Here is a 12,384-nt window from a genome sequence, read left to right as displayed (position 1 = left end):
TATATAAAATAAGTAACCAACAAAGACCTAATCTATAGCACAGGGAACTATACTCAATACCTTGTAACAGCCTATAATGGAAAAGAATCTCAAATAGAATGTGTGAAATAGAATAAACCGTGAATCTGTTTGCTGTACACTTGTGATTAACCCAATATTGTAAATTAAGTTTACTTCAATTAAAAAAAAAAAAGACATGGGTGGTGGTGGGGAACTGTAAAGACTCTAGCTGTGGTACCTTTTGGAGATCAGTGAGAAACCAGGTTAGAAAAAGAGCTTGGGAAAACTCTAACAGAGAAGTAGCTGATGGAGATAGAAGTTTGCAGCTGTTGAAGAAGAACTAAATGTAATGTTTTTCCCAGATTATTCTGGAGGAAAAATTACTCTTTGAATTTTTTAGTTGCACAGATCAACAGATTTCCTTTTTTTTTTTGTTTGTTTCTTTAATCCATTTAAAATAAATAGTCCTGGCTAATACATTCCATTTATAGAATAAAGGGAACTGACTCTCAAATTTTTGTGTGCCTGGAAGACTTGTTAACATGCAGATTGCTGATGGCACTTGCCCCCACACTTTCTGATGCAGTAGTGTAGGGAAGGGCTCAGAACTTTATTTTTAAAAGGTCCCTGGTGATGCTGCTGGTGGTCCTGGCAGGACCACAGCTGGATGCTGTGGTGGATCATACTCTGGGAGTCACTGGACGAATGAATGAATGAATGAGACTGAATTCCCTAAGTCATAAAATGAGAGCTTAGATGAGATCATCTCTGAAGTCTTTTTGCGTCTGTGCTTCTTCTAAGTGAGAGGATAACCCATTTATATGTTTTCCCATACAGTAAAAATTTCAGTGTTTACTGAGGTTGCATCTATCCCCTGCTTGTGAACTAATCTTACATTTTACATGTGGGCTTTGCTGGTGGCTCAGATGGTAAAGCATCTGCCTGCAATGTGGGAGACCCGGGTTCAGTCCCTGGGTCGGGAAGATCCCCTGGAGAAGGAAATGGCAACCCACTCCAGCACTCTTGCCTGGGAAATCCCATGGATGGAGGAGCCTGGTGGGCTACAGTCCATGGAGTCAAAAAGAGTCAGGCACGACTGAGCGACTTCACTTCGTGTCATTACATAGGCGGGAACCTGAAGGCTTGTGATTGGACTGCAGACACTTTCTCAAGAGAAAAGACCCTCTGAACATGCGCTTCCCACATTTTCATGACTTCCCACTTTTCTTTCAAGAAAACAAAAAAGGAAAAAAAGGTAGTAGCTACTTCAAATAGCGTCCACACCACTTTCACAGATAGAAAGAGAAGGGGTGAGACTTTTCCTCTAAAGAAAAGTGTATTTGACCCAGTACTTGAAGCTTTGAAGAGCATTTACTCAAACTGTTAAAAACATTCAGCCTCAAGAAAATATTTACCTGATTCATAATTGTCCAAACCTGCCAGCTGGATGTCTGGCCCCAGGGGTTCGAGGCTTCCTGGGTCAAACTCAACACAGAACCACGGCAGGCTGATCCCGCCCCCGGTGGAGGGACCGTTGTCAACATTTGCAGTAGCAGCAGCAGCAGCAAGGCTCTCCCTGCTCCACGTGGCCTGTGTGCTGCTGGGGGGGGTGAAGGTGGCCGACGACAGCTGTGGGCAGCCAGATGGCAAGCCCCACCGAGACTGGAGGATTTCCAGAGTCCTACCCTGAGTGATCTTTACATTCGGCCCCATGTCAGGGAGAGGAGGCAGAGAGCTGATGTGTCCAAGACGACCGGATGACGGGAACACGAAGCTCTCAGCAGCAGAGGCAAGATTCTGAGGGATTAGCAGGATGATGAATTTTTTATTTTTTTTCCTAGTAAGATGGGTTTTGTGGTTCCAGCAAATGAGGAAGTGGTTACCCTTTTTGCTGAGAACTCTCCCACATGATTTCAGCTGTGGGTGAATTCTCCTGTTATCAGGAATTCTTCCATGATAAGTTAGCAACTGTGGAAAATCTAAAACCCTCGAGTCACTGTCCTGAGCCTGGAGAACCTGATCTTTGACTCAGGTTTTTTTTCAGCAAATGGAAACGTGAGGGGCGGAGTGGAAGGCAGCCGAGTCTACCCACTTGGTCCTTCTAACTCAGGCAGGACTTGGCAACACTGACCTCACCACTGGATAGGAGTTTATTTTCTATTTTTTACTTATTTATTTTGAATAGGTTTTTAAATTATCTTCGCACTGTGACTTCCTATTTGGAAGCTAGGCTGACTGATTTTATGCCTAGCTGGCTTTACAGCCAGTTCACAATCGATTCTCCCTTCCTCTTAGTCTAGACTCTCTTGATGTTCAGTCTGATGTTCTATCTCCATCCATTATGTTGTTAATTGCTTTTCGATTAGGCTGTGTGTTACTATTCCTTATATTCTGTACAGTAAATGTCCCTCACTAATATTCTCAGTCCATAGCTATGTTCTAAATCTGATCTCTTGTTTTTGAAAACATAGTATAATTCAAACCTTCGATTCCTACTTGTTCCCTTAGCTCCTGGAGAAAAGTCGTCTTGGCAGCTACTTCGTTGCTCAGTCACTCAGTCGTGTCTGACTCTGTGACCCCATGGACTGCAGACGCCAGCCTTCCCTGTCCTTCTGTCTCCCAGAGTTTGCTCAACTTCACCTCCATTGAGTCGGTGATGCCATTCAACCGTCTCATCCTATCTTCTGCTTCTCCTCCTGCCCTCAGTCTTTCCCAGCATCAGGGTCTTTTCCAGTGAGTTGGCTGTTTGCACCAGGTGGCCAAAGTATTGGAGCTTCAGTTTCAGCATCAGTCCTTCCAATGAATATTCAGGACTGATTTCCTGTAGGATGGACTGGTTTGATCTCCTTGTTGTCCAAGGGACTCTCAAGAGTCTTCTCTAGCACCACAGTTCGAAAGCATCAATTCTTCTTGCTTAGCCTTCTTTATGGTCCAACTCTCACATCCATAAATGACCACTGGAAAAAGCATACCTTTGACTATATGGACCTTTGTTGGAAAGGTGACATCTCTGCCTTTTAATGTTCTGTCTAGATTTCTCATAGCTTTTTTTCCAAGGAAGAAGCATGTTTTAATTTCATGACTGCATTTATGCAGTCTGCAGTGATTTTGAAGCCCAAGAAAATAAAGTCTGTCACTGTTTCCATTGTTTCCCCATCTATTTGCCATGAAGTGATGGGATCAGATGCAATGATCTTAGTTTTTTGAATGTTGAGTTTTAAGCCAGCTTTTTCACTTGCTCTTGCACCTTCATCAAGAGGCTCTTTAGTTCCTCTTTGCTTTCTGCCATAAGGGTGGTGTCACCTAGGGAAGCTCCTGCTGCTGCTAAGTTGCTTCAGTCATGTCCAATTTTGTGCGACCCCATAGACAGCAGCCCATCAGGTTCCCCCGTCCTTGGGATTCTCCAGGCAAGAACACTAGAGTGGGTTGCCATTTCCTCCTCCAATGCATGAAAGTGAAAAGTGAAAGTGAAGTCACCCAGTCGTTTCCGACTCTTAGCAACCCCATGGACTGCAGCCTACCAGGCTCCTCCGTCCATGGGATTTTCCAGGCAAGAGTCCTGGCGTGGGTTGTCATTGTCTTCTCCGAAGGGAAGCTTCTAGTAGGGGTTAATTTTAGTGCCAAGGAATTCAGATGTTTTCTTTCGAGGTTGTTAGACAGGGAAAGAATTGAGAGCAAAACAGGGCCAGGAGCATGGGGGAGGGTGGAGATGAAGGGTTTATCTTGGGTTACCTGAGATATACTCTGCCTACTTTCTAATTTCACAAAAGGTTGAAGCCTTCTAATGAGTTAGTTCGATGAAACCCCCAGTGTAAAGTGGACCCTGAATTCCACTCCTTGAAGCTGGAAGAGAGGCAATTGGTATTACATCCATCAATCATAGATTAAAACTTCATCTGAAATGGCTTTAAAATTTTTAGATGCCAAAGTGGTGGCAGCCTTGAAGCTCTTTGAGTGTTGCTGTGTTGCCAGAAACCAGGCTAAGCTTTGATGCTTTGGAGACCCCCAAGTTGCAGTATATTAAATCCTGTGTGTGTATGTGTGTGCATGCTTTGTCGTTCAGACGTGTCTGACTCTTTGTGACCCCAAGGACCGTAGCCCACCGGGCTTCTCTGTCCATGGGATTATCCAGGCAAAAATACTGGAGTGGATTGCCATTTCCTCTTCCAGGTGATCTTCCGGGGATTGGACTCAAGTCTCCTGCATCTCCTGCACTGACAGGTGCATTCTATATTGAGCCACCTGGGAAGCCCCATATTGAATCCTTAAGAAATGTTAACATATTCCTAGACTTTTCTGAGAGAGATCATCAAGTCCTTTCTGCCCCTCTTCTCCTGGAAGCTGGGCTGGCTGGATATTAATTAGGTCTTGATTTGATATTCTCATAACTACTGGCAGCTTCATGAACAATCTTGTCCCCTAGGCAAGGCTTGAGGGATACCAGTTTGTGAAAAGTATTCTTATTCTTTTAAGAAAAGTTAGTGCTGCCTCTGCCAGTTTCCATGGCTGCATCTCTGTGCATCTGGATATAGGGAATCGTTCGCGCTTTTTTTAAGTAATTTTGTTTGTTTGTTGTGACTGTGATGGGTTGCCATTGCTGGGAGGGCTTTTCTGTAGTTGCAGCAAGCAGGGGCTTCTCACTGCAGAGGCTTCTCGTCAGGACTGTGGGCTCTAGGGCAAGCGGGCTCAGGAGTTGTGGCGCATGGGTGTAGTTGCCCCTCAACACGTGGGATCTTCTTGGATCAGAGATGGAACACTTGTCTCCTGCACTGGCAGGCGGATTCTTTACAGAGCCACCAGGGAAGTCTGAACATCGTTTGCCTTTAATTGTATCCTTTTGGGGTCTGACCAGAAGGAGCTTTGTGTTCTGTACTTGTGGTTTTTATACATGTTGCAGTGTCTACTGACGGAGATGCATCGCTTAGAAGAGAACACTGCTGAACAGTTGCAAGCCTGCAATGGAAATAAAAGAGGTGGGAAGATGGGCTAGAATGCAAACAAATTAACCAGTCACTGAGAAGCCTGGGATTCATGTTTAAGTCACATATACGCGAGCATGCAGCACGCCCCATTGTTCTGCTGTCCTGTGCGTGTTTCGCTTCGTTATCCTGCTGGACTGCGCCCTTGCACCACCTGCTCTCCCGGCTTTCTCAGCCCTCACCTGGGTGACACGCCTTTCCTGTGTTGCCTGCCTTCCCCGTTTTTCCACAGAGTGGAGCTGTAACTGCACCGAGATGAGGCCAGCAAAATTCCAGAGATCAAATGATAATGAGAACGACCACAAGTGTCTGTTTATCAATTGACAGGCAAGGGGAAATAACTCATCAGGTTTCGTTTGAAGATCTCAGGGAGTGGAAATCAGACTTTTAGATCTTAATCCAGTGAGAATGAAAGATGAACCACCTCTCATGTCTGCTCATGACAAGTCATTTCTTTACTCTGGCTACGAATCTCATCCTCAGTGGTCTTAAATATTCCTTTCAAAGAGATAAGTTGTTTGTTTTTCAGATGACAGCACCTCACAGGTGTGCTCAGCCTGGCAGGACGATAGCATCTGGTATGTGGAAAAGAAGATCCTTTCTTGTGTGTGTTATTCAGTAAGTTGGCAAATATTTATTGATGCAGTTTGTGCCAAGAGATGTTCTTAGTGTTCCCGAGGGTACAGCAGAGAACTGAACAGGTAGTCTCTGACCTTAAGGAGCTTCCACTTCAGTGGAAGGAGACAGTTAATAAAAGTTTAACCATGCAAGAAATAAAGTAGGGTCACATGTTACAGATTGGCCTAGATTGATCAGAAAAGATCTCTGAGGAGAGACCTCTGAACTGAGGTCTGAATGTTGGGAAGAAACCTACCAACTGAAAATTCTGAGGGAGCAGAGGCCGAGCTCAGCGTGTAGATAGAAACAAGGTCCCTGCGTCGGGATGTGATGAGGGAGGGAGAAGGCAGGATGAGGTGGGAGAGGGAGGCAGGGGCTGGGTACCAACGGATTTAGAGGCAATGATGAGCAGTTGGGAGGAGTTTCTTCATGATGCCATTCGAAGTCATTGAGTGGCGCAGGAACGGGATGTGGGCTGATTTAATTGGAATACATGTGGCTGCTGTGGAGAGGATGGACAAACAGGACAAGTGTGGTGGTGATGGAGACCTGTTCATGGGCTTACACTAGGAGGGTAGCAGACGGGGAAGGAAGAGGCCAGGTTAGAGATACTTCCGTATTGTAGTCAGAGCTATCAGACTGTAGATGGACTGGCTGTAGGATATAAAAGAGAAGAATCAGGGAAATGGCAGCCCACTCCAGTATTCTTGCCTGGAGAATCCCATGGACAGAGGAGCCTGGCAGGCTATTGTCCCTGGGGCCACAAAGGGGCTAACCAGCACCACCAGGACGTTTTTCACCTGAGCAGCTAGTGAGTGGTGGTGCTATTGGTTAAAGCTTCTGGTGGTTTGGGGGAGAGAGGAGGACTTGGCAGAGAAACAATTCTCTGCAGAGTTCTTTTCAGATCTGCATAAAGGACAGTCATTTTGTGCCAAGCTACTGCTGCTGCTGCTGCTAAGTCGCTTCAGTCGTGTCCGACTCTGTGCGACCCCATAGACGGCAGCCCACCAGGCTCCCCCGTCCCTGGGATTCTCCAGGCAAGAACACTGGAGTGGGGTGCCATCACCTTCTTCTGTGCCAAGCTACTCCACTGATGTAATGAGAGCTGCATTAATACTTCTAGCCTATAGGGGGCACTTTTACATGATAGTTTGATTCCTAGTACTTCGTGATCTATAATGCATGGCCTGGCTGAAGCATTAATATTAGTAACGTGATTTCTTTAGTTAGAAAATTTCCCCCAAGACTAAAATGGTACTAAGGAAGTGAGTTGGAACTGTAATTAATTCTCTAGGCAATAGAGGACTAGGTTACAATTTTATTTTCAGTCAACTCGTTTGGCTTATCGGCTCTGGGACTTTTGGAATGTTAAGTGAGTGATTAAAATTAGCCTTGAGGATAAGAAAATAAATACAAATAAATTCCTCACATTCTTGGAGCCAAGAATCCCCACTGAAAAGAGCAACTAGATCTAAAATGCCTGATTTTGTTGGGCTATCAGAGATGATAGATAGATACATACATATATACATAATCTTTTTTCCTATGAATATATATATTCATATTATATGCCTAGATTCACAGGGAAAGAATGATATTTCTCTTTACCTATCAATCTTCTCCTCCCCTGCCTTCTTCCTGTGAATATGAGACAGCAGGAACAGCCACAATTTTGAATCAAAATAACTGAACAGCATCTTATAAGAACAATGTTTCATTCTTCTGTCTGTTTCTTCTTTCATTTTTTCAGTCATTTGGTCAGTCAACAAGCATCGACTGTATTCTAAGCACTCTCTTACCCTCTGTGGGTACAAAGACTTAGTCTACTGTTACTTACTATCAATTATTATGAACGCTTTTATAGTTAAAATGAGTGATAGCAACAAGTTTAGTTTGATGGATCCTAGATGGAGAATTTTGTGTCAGATCCTGAGATCAAGTAGACAGCATTTTAAGGAGTTATCTTGAAGGCAGTGGGAACCACTGAAGCCTTCTACATGTGGAAGAGACTTGATCTAGCTTTGCAGATTAGAAAGATTGCTATAGCAACAGCACAAAGATGAAAAGTAAATGAGTTGGTGTCCCGTCACCTGCTCCCAGACCTTTGCCTTCCCTTCCAGATCACTACGTTGTACAGGCTTGGCACTTTCCACCCTTAATTAGTGTATTCTGTGACCCTTAGAAAAGACAGATACAAAATGTGTGCCTTCTGGAAATTCCCTTAGTAAATGCTTCTAGACCAGAGTAAGAAAAGTGCCAAACCAGTTAATATAGTAGCTTTTAAATCTCATAAGTGCTTTATTATATGCTATCACCTGAGTAATTTTCCAATTCAAGGATATTCCAAGGAAAAATGTGCTTGAACTTTTACTTTACCAATCTTTTCTTTTCTTTCCTCTGAGCCCTTTCTTATGAAGTCAAGCAAAGGAAGTAAGCTGGGTGGAGATTATTACCTTTACAACTGAAGATTTGTAGCAAGAGTTCAAGTGAGGTTTCCTCCCATGGCTTAAAGACTCCTGACTCCTTTGCAATTAACTGTATCTGTACTTTGGGGATTCTCTGTTTTGTTTTGTTTCCTTTTCTTCTTTTGATCCTGAAGATTTGGTTTTCTGGAAACATCTTAGAAGCAGCCCAGTGAATTTTCTCTCTGATGGGTTATGTATCTTCCTATTTGTAGGGAATGCAGGTACCGTGACTCAGGGACCAGTAGCCCAGGCAGAGAAATAAAAAAGGAGAGAGATAAATGTCCAGTTTCCACTCCATAGTACTTATGTAATATTGTCAGGGAATGAATGAGAGTAAGTTGCTGTGATAATCGAATTCGTCATTCACTTCCTCAGCAGACATCTGTGGAGTACTTCATCCAGCACCCAGCAATGCCATGTCAGCTCTCATCCTCATGGTTATTTTGGCACAGCCTTGGAGAGGGTTTGGTGCACTCACAACGAAAAAAAAATGAGTCTCTTAAAACTTTAAAGTCATTACTGCTTTACTCTGCTAGCTTATTTAAAGATTCATTTATTAACTCACTCAGCAAATATATTTATTTTGATTAATTACTGTAGAAAAGACTATGCTAGATTTCAGGATTCATGGAAAAAAAAAAAACAAAGATGCTGCTTTCAAAGAGCAAAGAAGCTCACTGCATTTCAGTGGTTCCCATGGCGTCAATAAGCACATCAGTTGAGTTAAATCCAATATAAGAACCAGCAGTGGTTTGGAACACTCATTTGAAATGTCCTGGGGCTGGAATAAATAATGAATCATTATTATGAAGTGCGAGGTCCCTGGGGAGTATGATCTTTCGACTCGCCAGAGATGGGATGAAAGGCGTTTCTGGTCACTGCGGTTGTTCGAGGAGATGGCATCTGTAACAATCCACTCACAGCTCAGGGACCACAACGGCAGACAGTACTGCCGCCTCTCCGATATCTACTGTATTTTCCCAGGTCTTATTCACTATGCTTTGCATCATCTAAACCCTCCTGACTTTTCCTCTTTGGCTGTAATGAACTTTTTATTTTTCCCTCCAGAAACTGTTGACCACTGTCCCTCTCACAGAGTTGCTAACAAATCTCACAAGTTTCAAGACCAGAAATGACAAACCAGTGTGCAAGCAGAGCTGGGGAAAAAAAAAATTCTGGAGTCAAGTGACCATGAGTTCACAATATTTTTGTCTTTGTTAATCTACACAGCATCACAACATCACAACATCCCTGCAGGCTACTGGGATAAAGGAATAAGATCTTAGCTTTTGAAAGTTGGGAGGGGAGATTTAGTATTGAAGGGATCTGTTCTTATTTCAAGTCTGGAGAAACCTAGAGAATTCAGAGACCTCACCAAGATAATTAAAAAAAAATAGGTTGAGGGTAGAAGATAGGGTGGGGAAGAGTGTGGCTTTGAGTAACAGAGGACACGATGGCTTGTGAAGGACAGTTTTCTTTGGAGGCGAGCATGAATGGAAGGGGAGGCAATGTTGAAGCAGGTCTCCTGTGATTCTTTTTCAACATCTCTGCAAGGGAGGTTTTAGGCTCCCCCAGTATGTACCATTTCCATTACAAAACTAATTGAACTTGAAGTGAGGTAAGTGATCCAGCTTAGAAACATGTTCTTAATAGATGTGCTACAGTCCCAGGAAGAGCACAAGCTTTCCAGCTTGGAATCCTGACAAGGCTGCCTGGTGGATGTGTGATCTTGTTTACATTACTTCATTTTCTCATCTGCACAATTGACCTAAAGAAGCCTATGCTGTAACTGAAAGATGAAGTAGGAAACTATATGGGAAGCACCCACATCAGGTACCTGTTAGCTTTTCTACTAAATGGAAACTATTATTATGACAAAGTTATAGGAGAAGTTTGCAAAATCCTTACTTCCTGAAGATAGTGAAAAACTACACAGATTTTCATGAAATTGCAATATTAGATGTGGTCCTGGAAGAGGGAATTTGAAAACCCTCTGCACATTCCCAACAAATACACTTTATTTTGTTTTATTTCCTCAGTGCAAAATAATGTGGAGTTGACATAATTCAAAATATTTACTAGTATATAAAGTAAAATTATACCCCCTCTACTTCTATGCTTAAGGTGATCACCATGAACAGCTTGATGTATACCCTTTCATATTTGTCTCTGGTTATATGGGAAAAAAAAAACCCCACACATACACATATGCATATATATACTTTAAAAAAAAATAGAATTATATTGTACACATATTTTTGCAATTTTTTTAACATAACAATGTATCATGGACATCTTTCTATGACATCTCATGGGGTTCTATTTAGTTTTTATTTTATTTTTGTTTAAATAGCTGTATAATATTCCCTAGAATGGATATATCATTATTTGTTCAATCAATCTCCTTCTGTTTGACTTTTAGATTGTTGCTTTTTTTTTTTTTTTTTTTGCTGTAACAAATGATCCTGCAATGCACAACTGTGTAAGTTTTATTTCTGTAGGATTTAGTCCTAGAAATATGCATGGCTACATCAATGCATATTTGATATTGTAATAGGTTAGTTTTCAGAAGACATTATTAGTTTCTGGTTAGGATTTATTTTAACTGACTTTAAACCAGTGTGTATGACTTGCATTACTGAAAAATAGCTTAGAAGAAATGACTTATTGACCAGTGAGCTAAATGGGACACCAAGTGAATAAAGTTGAAAGTGTTTATTTCTCTTGAACTCTCTGGCAGTTATAAGATTGTCCTCTTCCTAGAACTTGTTTCAGTAATTCTGATCCCCTGGGAACAAAATCACAGCTCTGGGAACTTTGGACTTTGCTGAGGAAGAATGTTCTTAGATGCTGTAAAGCTATGCTGGTGGCTCCAGTTAGATCGTTAGTACCTTTCAGTCAACAGTGTCAAAGAGGTAGGGGAGATGCGGTTTGGAGTGTGGTCTTTGTTCATATCCCTGAGGACACTGTCAAGATAACCAAGGCAATTTTCTCTTGTACTTGTAACAGTGAAATCAGCTTGGAGAAAACTGGTAGCTTATGTGGGAGAAATGTAGCATGCTTAGTTACCAACTCGTATATACCTGCCGCCTATTTTAGGAGAGTGGGATCTGAGAGCCTCCGTCATTTGCATTGTGTGGAGCAAGAGGAAAACTGGTTGTACTGTCGTTGGGGTCCTGTTTCTTTGCCCTGCTAGCTCCTTTATCTTCTATTTCAAACACTTTCACTGCCAAAACCCTAATCCACGTCTGCACACAGAGAGCGCTGGTGCGCTGCCAGCGCAAGGAAGAGCTCTGGGTCCCTTAGAACTCTCCCTGGGTTACAAGTGCTTCTACTGACTTTGTTGATTTGTTTCTGAGAAAGAGTCCTATTTTCTCTCTAGTGGCTCCAGAAGAGGAAATTAATTTCTAGTTTTAATTCATTTTCTTCTTTATGTAAATAAAGCTTTTATCAAAAATAATGCATGCACATAGTTTAAAAATAAAATAATGCAAAAGGACTTATAATGGAAAATAATTTACCCACTCCTTTCCATGTCAGTTCTGATAGCATTTTTAACTTCTGCTTCTTCTAATGACTGCTTCCATCCCTCTAAACAGAATTCCCACACTGCTCCTTCCTTTCTTTTGTTAAAATCAGTTATATACATATATGTATAGCTTCTCAATTATACTTGAGAATTTACTTCACTTACCTTTCCTCTTTTCTCTTTTTTCCTTCTTCCCAGTGCATTTAAATCATCCTTTAAAAATTCTGCAATGGGTTATCATATTTAGGTTGTTTTCATGTCTAGAAAGAGAAAATCAATTCCAAGTATTGAAGCAGTAAGAAAAATGTATTTTCCCACAATAGAATGTTCCAAAATAGGTTGGCTATAAGGTTAATTAATTTAGAAAATGTCTAAAAGAATATGGCAGGTGCCCTGGAAAAGGAAATGGCAACCCACTGCAGTATTCTTGCCTGGAAAATTCCATAGACAGAGGAGCCTGGCAGGCTAGAGTCCATGGAGTCGCAGAGAGTTGGACATGACTGAGCAGGCATGCAAAAGAATGTGAGAGGCTGTTTCCTCCTTAATATCTTTCCCAGAAGCTCAGTGCAGATTATTCTCTCCTGTAGCTCTGGCTGAAACCAACCACATACTCACCACTATCGGCTGACAAGGGGTATGCAGTTATCATGATTTAGATCAATCATGATTTACCCTTGATTTTTCTGAGCACATGATTCAAAAGAATAATGTAGACACATGAATATGATCTGGCCTCTGCTACAAGCAAACAGCAGGGGGAAGGGGAGGCGGCAATGGGTCAGGCACCAGTCAC

The 12,384-nt window shown here is 42.2% G+C and overlaps 1 long non-coding RNA gene across 1 annotated transcript; it reads right to left on the bottom strand.

Moving 5' to 3' along the window:
• Positions 1–1,007: 1,007 nt before the first annotated feature.
• Positions 1,008–12,131, bottom strand: LOC136167016 (uncharacterized). The gene is made up of 3 exons (XR_010663042.1): positions 12,023–12,131; positions 11,757–11,851; positions 1,008–4,953 (listed from the first exon to the last, which is right to left on the bottom strand). It is a non-coding gene; the product is annotated as an uncharacterized lncRNA (long non-coding RNA).
• Between the last annotated feature and the right edge of the window lie 253 nt (positions 12,132–12,384).

Source organism: Muntiacus reevesi, chromosome 4, assembly GCF_963930625.1.
Source record: "Muntiacus reevesi chromosome 4, mMunRee1.1, whole genome shotgun sequence".
Taxonomy (NCBI): Eukaryota; Metazoa; Chordata; class Mammalia; order Artiodactyla; family Cervidae; genus Muntiacus; species Muntiacus reevesi.
This window is presented reverse-complemented; position numbering and strand designations above follow the sequence as displayed.